At 42.7% G+C, this 13,296-nt stretch overlaps 1 long non-coding RNA gene across 2 annotated transcripts in view; it reads left to right on the top strand.

The window, feature by feature from the left end:
• The window catches only part of LOC139075057 (uncharacterized), a 29,266-nt gene extending 16,930 nt beyond the window's left edge, over nt 1-12,336 (top strand). Inside the window, exons 4-6 of one of the 2 annotated variants that reach the window (XR_011525086.1) lie at nt 3,293-3,470; nt 9,754-10,481; nt 11,815-12,336. This is a non-coding gene — a long non-coding RNA (uncharacterized lncRNA). The remainder of the gene's footprint in view (nt 1-3,292; nt 3,471-9,753; nt 10,482-11,814) is intronic. The other variant, XR_011525087.1, reaches the window with a different exon arrangement.
• Nucleotides 12,337-13,296: the final 960 nt, after the last annotated feature.

Genomic DNA, 13,296 nt, shown 5'->3' with positions numbered 1-13,296 from the left:
TCATTATCTCCAGGAAGGCAAGGAATTTCCTCTCTTTTGTTCCCTGCTATCTCCCCAACACCTAGACCCGAGTCTGAAATAGAGTAAGTGTTCAATAAATATTTGTTAGATCAATAAATCTCCATTTTGTTCATGAGACAACTGAGATTTAGCAAGGTAAAGCAACTTGCTCAAGGATTTGACAGCACCAGGATTTGAATTTAGGCCTATAAGACACCCAAATCCTCACCCAGAACCTCCTGAAGCTTCCTTGGTTTCAGGCAGAGATTTCTGTAAGACCCATTTCACCAGATACACCCATGTCTAAACCTCAGCATGGAGTACGGACCAGGCTCCAGTGAGGACAGTACCACATTTATTCTGCAAGGAAAATTGAGAAGTTGATATGGAGTTGAATGTTTTTGAAAAGTCAAATATGAAAACTTAAGAGAAAACAGGTTTAACGACTCCTAATCACATTCCGTCTTCTTCCAGTCTAAGTTCCTTTACTGTTGGCCTGGGCTCAAAAACTGTCATTGCTTCCACTAATCTCTCACTGGAAAGCCCTTCTCCTCCTCTGCCCAAATCCTTCCCATCCTCAATGATCAATTCAAAAAGCATCATGCCAGTGCGATCATGAATGCCTTGGTGAGACATTAGCTCTCTTCTAATTGAGTTTAGTTTTTGTTTGTCCAAGATTATCATGAAGCTCCTAAATAAATGTAAGCCATTTATATTAATTGAGCAAATTGAGGGGCTCAACTTGAGTAGAATTTGTTGTATCACTTTGTTGTTAATTGCTACGACCTTGCATTTCATTTGTGCACATGTCTTCTCTCCTCAGCTGGATCTCAAGAACCTTGAGGACAGAGTTTGTGTCCTTTTTTGCTTCACACTGCACACAGTGCAGAGACCATTGTTGGACACTAACCTTTTGCTAGTGACTGGATTGATTGGCAGATCTGGTGATTACAACTGGGTAGGGTCTTGGCAAAGGCCACTGTTGTCTTTGGCATCACTGTGCTTACCTTAAGCTCCATTGCGTTGATCCTTAAGGTCTATATAACTCTGAGTCAGAGTATAAAATTCCCAATGAGAGTTTTGCACATAAATGGTTCTATTCACTTGAGATTCTAATTTTCAATAAAAACTTCAGCTCCTCTCTTGTTGTTAGGCTTTCTAAAGTACTTGAGCAGTTCATAAGTGACCGTGTTTAGGCTTCTTGGAGTAGAGAAAATATGTAGGCAGAAATTTTGTCCAGGGAGATCCGGATTCTAACTGTTTTCTTTCCTGGATGGGGATTTGGCCTTGCTTAGCTGATCACAACTGAAGAACTAGAAGAGTCTAGAATGTGTCAATATCCCCTTAAATGGAAGTAGCATACAGCTAATTTAAGTTATTCCTTAATGGCTATATAACTCGTCACAAACTGGGTTTTTCTCAAGTCCAACATGATCTTACCCTGCAAGAAGTGCGATCAACATCTAAGCCTCCACTAGGGACCCACATGCCATGTGAAAGATAGGATCAAATAGGCCACATCCACGTGTGCTACTGAATTTTTATATCCTTGACTGGACAAAATACACATTAGAATATTTGTATGTTTCTACAGACTCTCCCAATCAGTCAATAACATGCCTGAAATGCTCAGGGATGTCACTTGTATGTCTAAATCTGAAAAGGAAAGTATTATCTGTTAACTCTTTGTATCAATTTTCTGCTTCATCTAAATGAATCTTTTCATTTGCATATTTTCAATAAGAATATGGAGTTCTTTGGTTATGAATTGTATGAGTAATTCCCAATTTTTCTAAATTGTTTTCTGTTTTAAGCACAGTCAAAAATGAGAAAAAGATGTTCTCCCTCACACACCAAACAGGATGTGACCTTAACTGGGACTTTGTATCTATGACGACATTTTGAAGTACATTTCTTAGCTGCTGGCACAGACCTTAATCTCAAATTGCATCATCTCAAGACATGTAAAAAGTTGCCAGCTGATCAATGACAGCTCTGAAATAACAGACTGAGTAGCAGACAAAAACATGTTATCTCAAGCAGATCACCTCAGAGAGGACCCAGGAAAGGAAACACAGATTAAACAATGAAAAACAGAAAAGTATGCAAAGATGCTAAAGAAAAAGCATATCTTCAGGCCTCAGCAGGACATTCAGATTTCTAAGCATCCAACCAATGCCCATCTTATAGAATAAAACACACAGAGCTTACCTCATCTTAAATCTCATATATTTGCTAAAATGCACTACAGTTTACAGAAATATTTTACACATGCTATTTTTTTATTTGATTTTCCTAACCGATGTGTAAAGTTGGCAGGGTTACATCTGTGTCAAGAAGTGGAAATTGACACATGGAGAGCTAAGCTTGGTATTGAGAACCTGGTTTGAGTTCTGGTTCTTCCAGAGACCCTGGTTATTAAGTTCTAGTGCCAGAGTTCTAGTTATTCAGGGAGGTCAAATAACCTAATCTCATTGAGCTATAGCTTCCTTCTCTATAAAGGAGGACAAGAAGTCGTACTCACCTGATTGTTGTAAGGAGTAAATGAGGTAAAGTGTGCAAAGTGCTCATTAAGCATAGTGTTTGGCACATAGTACATGATCTGATATTATTGGCATCTTCAAGATTACTAAGCTAATAAATCACGGAGTCAGACCCAAGACATCAATTCTTACTGAGAAGTAAATAGTCTAGATATTGACACTCAGTATAATATTATCTGTTCATTTACCTTTGACAACCTTTTGAAATTGATGTCAGTGACTTCCACTCCTAGGACAAAGCTGTAACTAGCACCTTGGCATTTCCATTGCATTTGATATTTTCATAAAGACTTTGATGGGATTCAGGGTAGGTTGCCCCAAGATTCGCCACTCTGGTATGTGGATTATTTCGATTTGAAGACAACAAAGGCTCAGACTCAGGAAGAACATTTGACCTTTCCCCCCTAACTGCCTAAAATAAATTTAAATAAAGGCTTGTCCCCAGGACAGGCCATCACCATAGATAACTCTGGGTATCTGATAGACTGGGAGGATCCTTGCTAAGCCCACTCTTATCAAAGTTCTATTTACCAAACATTTGCTTTTCCATTTCCATATGAGTTGCCTTCCTCCCCTTTGAACCCCAAATCACTACCCCAAATGTCCTCCTTGTCTGTAGTTGAAGATCCCTAACAGGCAGCCTCAGCCAGTTGGCTGAGTTACTCAGTTTCTCCTGAAACTGAGTATATGTGCTATTAAACTTTGTTTGATTTTCTCCTGCTAACCTGCCTCTTTAATTATTTGACCAGCCATAAGAACCTTAAGGAAAAGTGGAGGCGAATTCTCCCACTTCCCTGACAGTTTTGCTGTCACCAGCAAGATCCCCACAGGCTAGCAAGTTGCCTTCTCTGGCTGGAACAACTGCTTCTTCCCTGGGGCCACTGCAGATGAGGAGATCCCGGGTCTCCTGATGAACGCTGGCAAAAGGTAAGATTTCTCACCATGTCAGCCCGCCGGAATGTCTGTCTGCAGGGTCCAGTGGAAGCAAGTGGTGGGAATTGTTTTTCTTTCTAAATTTAGATTAGCAGGAGAAAATATTTAGGAAACTAGTTTCTTGTGTGACTCTCGTAAATTTGTTAGAGTACTCTTGGCTTTATTGATCCTTTTTCTCCTAGAGATAGCTACTGTGATTTTTCTTTTGTTTCTGTCTTTTGTGTCGTGTGTCATAAGAAGGAAATACCACAGGGTGGGATGTAGGCATATACCTTATAAGCCTCTTTTCCTGCCGGCCCCACAGGCTGGTGAGTTTGTGGTCTCACCAGACTGGCATTTATTTAGACAAACTTTGCTGTGGGTTAATGCGCACATGAAGTGACAGCTATTGCTAAGAGCATCTTGGAAGCCAAATAGGCTGCAAATGTGGTGGGCGCAGGTCATGCAGTTGAGAGCCGTTAGGATGCTCACTACCTCAAGAAGTCTCCCGTGGAAGGACAAATTAGTCATGGAATGGGGTAGATGACACAGGTCCCCAACCAACTTCAAGAAAATGTCCATGCAATGACAAGGTACTCTGTAAAACACACATGATCCCCAACCCCACAGCACCTCCCTCCTAGTTATTATTCTGGCTCCAAGAGACCCAAAGCTTAGCTAAAGCTGTCATTTATTATTCTGGCTCCAAGAGACCCAAAGCTTAGCTAAAGCTGTCATTGTGCATATAAGAAAAAAAACAGATGAGGTTTTTCCTTCCCTCTTGTTCTGTGTCCTGAGAATTTGCCTTCTTGACCAGTGAGAATATTTTCCTTAATCTCTACCATACGGAAGGTGCATTTACTGGGGTACACCATGGTGGCCAGTCAAATAGACTGGGGTTCCAAGCTCTCTCTTTGTTTGGCTTTGCCAAGCTCTCAGGGGAGTTTGTCATAAAGGGCCCAGTTCATAAGGGCCTTTGTTGTCTCAACCTTCGTTGCTTGATAATGCTAGAAAAATCCCCTTCCAGTAGCGCCTGCCCAGTGTCACAGATTAGTGGGTCTGTGACTGGAGGTCTCCCACGCTCTCGTGGGAGACCGGAGACACCGTTTTCACTACACCATCCTTAGCGCCTGTGCAACGAAGGTCTTTCCTTTCTCTGACTAGCTCTGGGAGTGAACTCTTGGATCATGGGGCTACATCATCTGCGCCCTCTCCGAGGACGCCTCTTGTGTCCATGGTAAAGATTTATTCTGAGCCTGGAAAGTTACCTCCGGGTCTTTCCTTAAAAAGCCTTATTGGGTTGAGTTACTGTTGGAATAAACATGCAAATGGAGATCTTACTTGTCAATGGCCAGATGACAGATCTTTTGAATTGGAAAAACTTCTATATTTGAAAAGTATTTTAGAGAGCTCTCCTAACAAGCAGCTGCCTTATTGGTATTTATGGGAAGATCGAATTGAAAAGAAAGCCCCAAAAAATATAATGGCTAGCCTTAAGGAATCTCTTAATAAATTGACAGAAGTCAGACTTAGAGCAATGATTAAAAAGCAAATTCAATGAAAATTCGCCTTCTCCTCCCTCCCATGCTCCCCTATATCACCAGCTCCCTGTCCCTGATTCCCCAGAAGATGTGTTGGATCTCTGGGCCCCTGGTTCAAACCGACCCCCTCAGGCCTTAGCTCCTCAGCCAGCTCCTCAGCCAGTTCCCTTAGATCCTAGAATGCCAGCTTCTCCAAAGGGCATTTAATTGCCTGTTTTAACTTCTCTCTCTCGAGAAGACTTACAGAGGGCATGCAGGCCTGAACTCCAAGTGAGATGCATATAGGTTACTTGTGTAAATGCTGAAAGCCAGGAAGTGAATTTAGTAGAAGTGGCCAGAAAAAGCAGAAAGGTTCGCTTTGCTGTCCCTTACAACTCTTACTTTCCAGGGCTCTGTAATCAGGCTTTGCCAGCTTTGGGGGTTTCTATGCAGTGTCCATTGCAGATGTATCCTGGACCACCGCCGCAGAGAATGCATGTCCCCTGGACAGCAGCTGATCTATTGAATTATAAAACTCTCCTGCCTCCATTGTCAGAAGATCCTACTAGGTCTAGAGAGGAATTAGAAAGATTAGTGGCTATTCATAACCCCACCCACAGAGATCTTGACTGGCTGCTAAGGGGCGTTCTTCCAGACTATGGTTACACTGTAGTTATCAGACAGGCCAGATGACCCCCCCCCCCCCGGGAGAAAACCCCCCTCACAGGGGAAATAAATGGCCAGACCTTCTCCCAGGCCCTCCTGCAAATGAACAGGAAGTGGCACAACTAGAGGCTGATACTCAAGGTTTAGTAGGAGCGATTTTAGAGGCGTTTCCTCCCAAAGTTAATTGGCCAAAAATTGAATTACGTGCTCAGAATGAAGGGGGATGTCCAAAAGCCTTTGTTGAACATTTATACACACTTTTCAAAGCACACTGCATTAAACCCTGAAGCCCCAGACGTAGGACTCTCCTAAAATTTCTGCTTTAGTAGGAAACTTTCTTCCTGATATAAAAAAACATTCAAAATAGTGTGGTTGGTTGGTCAGGGCAACCATTAAGCGTAATAATGGAGGCTGCTACACAATTCTTTGAAAATAGTCAGCAGGAAAGCAAAAGTAAAAGAGAATTAAAGACAACTCGTCTCGCTTTACAGGTTGAATCTTTTGAGAAGAAAAAAGGCAACTCTGAAAGTAAACTAAAGCCCGCTCAGAGGCCTCCCTGTTGGCCTCAGACAATTGCAGGTATTGCAAGAAACCAGGGCATTAGGAAAGAGAATATCTTGCTCTTAAGTGAAGGGAAAATTTAAAAAATATCCTTGCTTGGCCCCAGAACCCCCAGATGAAAAAGTCTCATTTTTCTCCTCCTGAGGGGCATTTCTCCCTAAAATGATGGGGTCAGCTGATGCTCAGTCGCATCCCTGAGCCACCATTAACCTTGAAATAGAGGGTCGGGAACTGGATTTTTTAGTTGATACTGGTGTGACTTTCTCTACAATCCGTTCGAAGGATTTATTTCTACTTGTCACCTCTGAGTCTATTCAAGCTGTTGGAGTCTCTGGGCAGCCTATTTCACTGTCCATATCTCAGCCCACTCCAGTATCTTTAGGCTCCCTTACGGCTCATCATGCTGTTCTGGTCTCTGACTGTTCACCAGCAAACCTCTTTGGCAAAGATTTGTTATGTAAATTTAACGCTACTATAAATTGCAATTTAAAAAGTGTTTTTATCTTCTTGCCCTCTGACCAAACCCCAAGTCTCCTACTTTCCTTGCTAGAAACTTATCCTGATTTAAATTCTTCTGAAAAAGATGAGTCTCTAAAAGATGTTCAAATTAGTCTCTAGGCCACACATTCAAATGAGGTAGGATTGTTGCTTAGTGCAGAACCCGTGCACGTTACTTGGAAAAAGAATAAACATTTCCATCAGTAGCCTAATACCCGCTCTCTGGAGATGCAGAGCGAGGAATTGAAGCCATAATAGACTCCCTTTTGCAACAGGGTGTACTAGTTTTTACTTCCTCACCCTGTAACACTCCAATCTTGTCAGTAAAAAAAGAAGACACACTTTACTCAGATGGGAACCAGATCTATAGATTTGTACAAGACCTCAGAGCCATAAACACTTTTGTAATTCCTGGGCGTCCTGTGGTCCCAAATCCGGCTGTCATCCTTGACCTCAATACCTGCCGATACAGCCTGGTTTACAGTCACTGACCTTTGCTCTGCTTTCTTCTCAATCCCATTGCACACTGACTCACAGCTTCTTTTTGCATTGACATTTAAAGGGAGACCATTAACATGGACTCGCATACCTCAGGGATATTGTGAGTCCCCCTCAATATTTTCCCAAGTCCTTAAAGCTGACTTGCATTCTGTGGCCTTTACTCAAGGCTCCACTCTTGTTCAACATGTGGGTGACCTTCTACTTTGTAATCAAACCGAGCAGGGAGCCCTTACAGACCCCTCATTCTCCTGAAGGCACTCGCTGAACGAGACCATAAAGCCTCCAGATCTAAACTTTAGTGGGTGCAAACAGCTGTTACCTCCTTAGGGCATGAGATATCTCAAGGCCTTCAAAAGCTAACCCCCAAGTGCCTTGAGTCAATTTTGTCCATCCCTCTCCCCAAAATGAAAAAACGGTTATGTAAATTCCTGGGGCAGGTGGTTACTGCCTCCAATGGAGTCCTAATTTTGCAGCCCTTGCTAAACTCCTATATGCTCTTCTCCCAGATATCACTCCAGAGCCTATTTCCTGGACTTCAGAGGCATTAACCTCTTTTGAAGCTTTAAAATTAGCTTTGTGCAAGCCTCCGGCTCTTGGCTTACCTAATTTTGACAAACCTTTTCATCTATACTGTCATGAAAATAATGGAACTGGTGCAGGCAGTCTAGAACAATCTTTTGCCTCTCAAATATGTCCTATAGGATATTTCGCATGCCAGCTAGGCCCTGTGGCATCATGTATGACCCGATGCTTATGTGCGGTGGCCACAGCTGCCACCTTGATTGACAAAGCCAGTACTTTAACATTAGGCTCTCCCATTCAGCTCTATGTTCCCCATGCTGTGTCTGCTATTTTACAAGTACTGAGGACCCAACACCTCTCTACATGGTGACAGACCATCTATGAGCAGGCTCTTTTAACCAACCTTTCCATCGTCTTACATCATTGTAACACTTTAAATCCAGCTACTTTACTGCCCCTCCCTGATGATAGAGAGCCCCACTCCATTCCACGTGATTGCCTGGCAACTATAGAAACGGTCTCAAAGCCATGAGTATCTCTTGGACATCCCTTTAGACAATCCAGACTTACTTCTGTTTTGTGATGGCTCCTGTAAGTGAAATTTCCAGGGAAACATAATAACTGGTTATGCCATAGTTTCCCCATATGAAATGCTTTAAGTTTATTCTCTGCCCACTGTAAAATCAGCCCAAGTTGCTGAACTTATAGCTCTTACTATAGCTTGCACATTAGCAAAAGGGAAAACTGCCACTATTTACAGACTCCAGATATGCTTTTGGAGTCTGCCATGCTTTTGGCCCAATTTGGAAATCCCATGGATTCGTAACTTCTTCAGGAACTCCCATTGCTAATGGATGTTTAATAGCAGCCTTATTACAAGCTATTCACTTCCCTTCTAAAATTGCCATTGTTCATCACTCAGCCCATACTAAGGAGACCGATTTCATATCTTTAGGAAATGACAGCGCTGACAGAGCTGTTAAACATGCAGCTAACAATGGACCCCCTTATCCTTTTCCCACCCAACTTTTAAACCTGCCTTTATCCCTAACTGATATCATTAACTATCAGGCAAATGCCCCACAATCTGAAAAAGACAATTGGATACAAAAGGATGCTGAACAATTATCAGATGGATTATATATTGGGCCAAATGGACTTCCTGTAGCTCCTTTTCTTTTGACTTTTTGGCTTGCACTTATTTCCCACCAAATGGGACATATGTGCAAACGGGGAGTAGTTAAGCTAAAAGACAATTGGTTTTGCCCTGGCATCCATAAAATTTCTGACCAAATTATTTCCCAGTACACTAGTTCAAAATCTTACCAAGTTTCTGGGCAAAACCAGCATACCCCAGGAAGCCCTCCCAGGCCCACAGTGCCCTTTGCAGCACTCCAAATGGACTTTCTAGCCTTGCCCCCAGCCCCCAGCTTTAGGCTACTCTCACTGTTTGGTTACCATCTGCATGTTTAGTGGATGGACGAATGCTAGCCGATTAGACATACACATGCCACAGCAGTGGTAAAGAAGTTAATAACTGAAGTTATTCCTTATTTTGACATCCTTTACGGATTGAATCAGACCAAGGAAGTGATTTTACAGCAGAGATAAACCACTTGCTTCAGAAACTCTGGGGTACTCATTAAAATTTCATACCCCGTATAACCCCCAGTCATCAGGACAAATGGAACGTAAAAATCTAGATGTAAAAAGGACTTTAGGAAAGGTCTGTCAAGAAACTGAACTTAAACGGCCAGAAGCTCTGCCCTTCACCCTTATAAAGATTTGAAACACTCCAAATAGGAGACATGGATTGACTCCTTTTGAAATAGTTTTTGGACGCCCAATGCCTATTGATCTCTAAACCTTTGATTCCTGGATTAAGTGAATATTATGGGAATTTAAGGGAACAATTTGATGCTGTGACTAGCTATACACAGAAATTAACTAGCATATTTGAAGCATATCGTCAACAGGTAAAAGAGGCGTGGCCCCATCTTCTGACAAGCCTCGCCATCCCTTTCCACCAGGAGATTGGATCTACATCAAGGTCTTTAAAAGAAAAAATGTACTGTCACCTTGCTTGCAAGGACCTTATGAAGTCCTACTGACCACCTACACTGCCATCAAAATGAAGGAAAAATCTTCCTGGATCCATGCAAGCCGCGACAAAATAGACCCAGGACATCGCTCTCAAGACAACTGGGAGACAGTCACCACAGGCAACCTTAAATTAAGGATTTCCAGGGCCAATTCTCAGGCCCCAGAAGCAGCTGACATCACAAAGTAGACAGCTTTTCCAATATCACGGATCAAGAAAACTTGCTTTCACCTATTTCCTCCCCTTTGCATCTAAAAGTTCCCTAGACACACACACACACACACACACACACCTATTAGCAAATATATATATTCCTTTAATCATTTATTAGAAAGCTGACTGGAGGTGCCAGTCTCTATCCACCCTACTTCCCCTCTCTAAGTCTCCACTATCGGCTCTTTTCCAACCTGTGTCTTGCTTTTACTAACCCTCTCTTTTTCAACAGGTTGAGCACAGACCAAACACCCCTTTATGCTGGTTTACCAAGTCTTGGCCATGCTAACTAATCAGTCTAACTGCTGGTTATATCAACAGCTAGATAGTGCAAAAGAACCTGAGCTAGTCTTTCTTCCTGCTGAAGTGAACACCTGGTGGAGATGGATGAACAACATCGCATGGTTTCCTGACAAGGAAAACTTCACTCTGCCTCTTCTCCTGGTGAGTCATTTGGCCCCAGAAAGACTCTCTAGCAGCTCCAGGACTGTCCCCTGCCCAGGTAAAGACAATAAGTGAGTTTTCCCCTCTGCATTGAGAGTAAACAGGACACTGGACCTTTCCTGGGTGACATACCAGGACAATAGTGTAATCAAACTCTGTGGTTCGATTCCACAGGTGGCATCTTCAAACCTCTAAAGGGAGTTATAAGTGACTTTTACACTACTCCCCTTGGCACAAACATCTGCCAATTCACCAAATACTCTGGATGGCTTACAAGCCACCCATGTACAACTTGGAGTACTGCAGCTGCCTGTGTGGTTAAGCTGCCCAGTGCCACAAACTATATATGGCTGGATCAAAAGTCTAGACTCAGTTGGTCAGGTGACCAGACCAGGCTTTATAGCTGCCGAAATCAGACTGCAGGCCTCCTGTACCAGCTATTCCGCAATCTGTTCTTTTCTCACAGATTGACAGGAGCACATGGAAAATGGAGATGTTTAGGCACTGACAGTACTAGTGGCATAGGTCATGGAATTCTTCAGACCATGGGAAACCTAGATTCAGTTCTAACTTTGTCTATAAACCGCACTAGTCTTTTTATTTTATGTGGCAACAAAGTATATAAAGGTTCCCCACCTAATTGGTCAGGGCACTGTGGACTCGGATACCTGGCCCTTTCTGCCACTAAATGCTCCACCCTAAACGCCAGCCAAATTGCAAACCTGGGTTCCTTTGTTCTTAAGATTGTGCCACATAAACACGCCAGTAGGGAAATTGTGAATTTCCTTGTGTGTCAGAACTCCAAGTTCTTTTCAGCACTGAGAGTCTTATTCCCCAGTTTTGGAGATTACAAGTTGGAAAAGGTGATCTTAAATCTCTCCATGGTAATGGAACAAGAGTTCAACACCACCATGCAAACTTTGAAAATACTCCAGTCAGAGATGAACAGCCTAGCCTCTCTGGTACTCTAAAATCGACATGCTCTGGATACATTGACTGCCCAGCAAGGAGGAGCCTGTGCAATCATTGGTGAAAAATGTTGCTTTTACATGAATCAAACTGGGCAAGTAGTATCTAACTTACATCTGTTAAAAGAGAAGACTGACATTTTCCATCAGATAAGTGAAGCTCACACATTTTATTGGACTGATTTATTTCCAGGATTGGGGAACTGGTTTAACGGAGTGTGGGGAAATGTGCTACATTTTTCACATTGTTCACAATGTTTCACATTGTTCTTTTCTGCTTGTTTATCCTCTTTCTAACCTATGTTCTTTTCTTTCTTTGTAGATTTCTCACCCCTCGGCTACTAACTCAACTTTTCTCTCCACAGCCACCAGCTCAGCTTTTTATATGTGGAACTTCCAGGGAAGTTTCAGAAGAGGGAATTGATGGGGTTCAGGGCAGGCCGCCCCAAGATTCGCCACTCTGGTATGTGGATTATTTCGAGCTGAAGACAATAAAGGCTCAGACTCAGCAAGAACATTCAACCTTTCCTCCATAACTGCCCCAAAGAAATTTAAAATAAAAGCCTGTCCCCAGGACAGGCCATCACCATAGATAACTCTGGGTATCCAGTAGACTGGAAGGATCCTTGCTAAGCCCACTCTTATCAAAGTTCTATTTACCAAACATGTGCTTTTCCGTTTCCATGTGGGTTGCCTTCCTCCCCTTTGAAGCCCCAAATCAGGACCCCAAATGTCCTCCTTGTCTGTAGCTGAAGATCCTCAAACAGGCAGCCTCAGCCAGTTGGCTGAGTTACTCAGTTTCTCCTGAACTTCTCCCATATATGCATGCTATTAAACTTTGTTTGATTTTCTCCTGCTAACCTGCCTTTTTAATTATTTGACCAGCCATGAGAACCTCAAGGAAAAGGCGTGGGTGGGGTGGATTCTCCCACTTCCCCGACAGCGTCCTAGGGATGATTCTATTTTTTCTTCACAAGAATCCTGTGTAATCAGAATAGATTGTATACTGATGTTCCAGAGAGATCAGGAAATTAAAATCCAGACTCATCAAGTTCTCCATAGCACTCAGTGGCTCAGTAACGGGACCAGATGATACTTACCTGCAGGTAAGTATTTTGGATTCTACTTTTAAGCGAATTTGAAATCCAGCCCCCTCTCTCCATCCAGGTCAGAACCCTGGACCAAGCCACAGTTCTCCCCCTTGGGCTCCTGCAATAACCATCCAAGTGGACTCCCTGTTTTCATTCTTGTTCCCTTTCAATTTTTTGTCATGCTACAAAGTGATCGCCTTTAAAGTTACATCATATCATGTCTCTATCCTCCAATGACTTCCCGTGCTCCTAGGACAGAGTTACAATTTCTCATTGTGACCTTGAAGGCCCAGTATGCTCTGGCCCCCGGGTACTTTTCCCCTTGTCTCATGCTACTCTCCCACTTGCTCATCAAGCTCCATCCACATTGGCTGACTTTAGCTTTCTTGAACTCAGCAAGGTCTTTTCCACCTCAGGGTCTTTGCAAATGCTGCTCCCTCTCCTAAAATTCATATTCTCCCAACACCAACCTCATATTCACATTGATATGTCTGGTTCTTCCCAATCTTTCAACCTTGGCATAAATGTCCCCTTCACAAAGTGACTATCTCTGACTGAAGTAGGCCTCATATGGTTATTCTCTTACACTGCTTCCTTAACATTACCATAATTTGTAGCGTTTTATCTGTGTTCCTTATTTTCTGTCATGCCTCCTCCATTAGACTGAAAATTCCTTGAGAGTAACGTCCAGGTTTGTTTTGTTCATCAACGTATCTCTAGCACCTACAATGGTACCTTTCACTGTAGATCATCAAA

Source organism: Equus przewalskii, chromosome 13 (assembly GCF_037783145.1).
Source record: "Equus przewalskii isolate Varuska chromosome 13, EquPr2, whole genome shotgun sequence".
In the NCBI taxonomy this organism is placed as follows: domain Eukaryota; kingdom Metazoa; phylum Chordata; class Mammalia; order Perissodactyla; family Equidae; genus Equus; species Equus przewalskii.
Note: the sequence above shows the minus strand (reverse complement) of the source record. Positions and strands in the feature narration are given on the sequence as shown.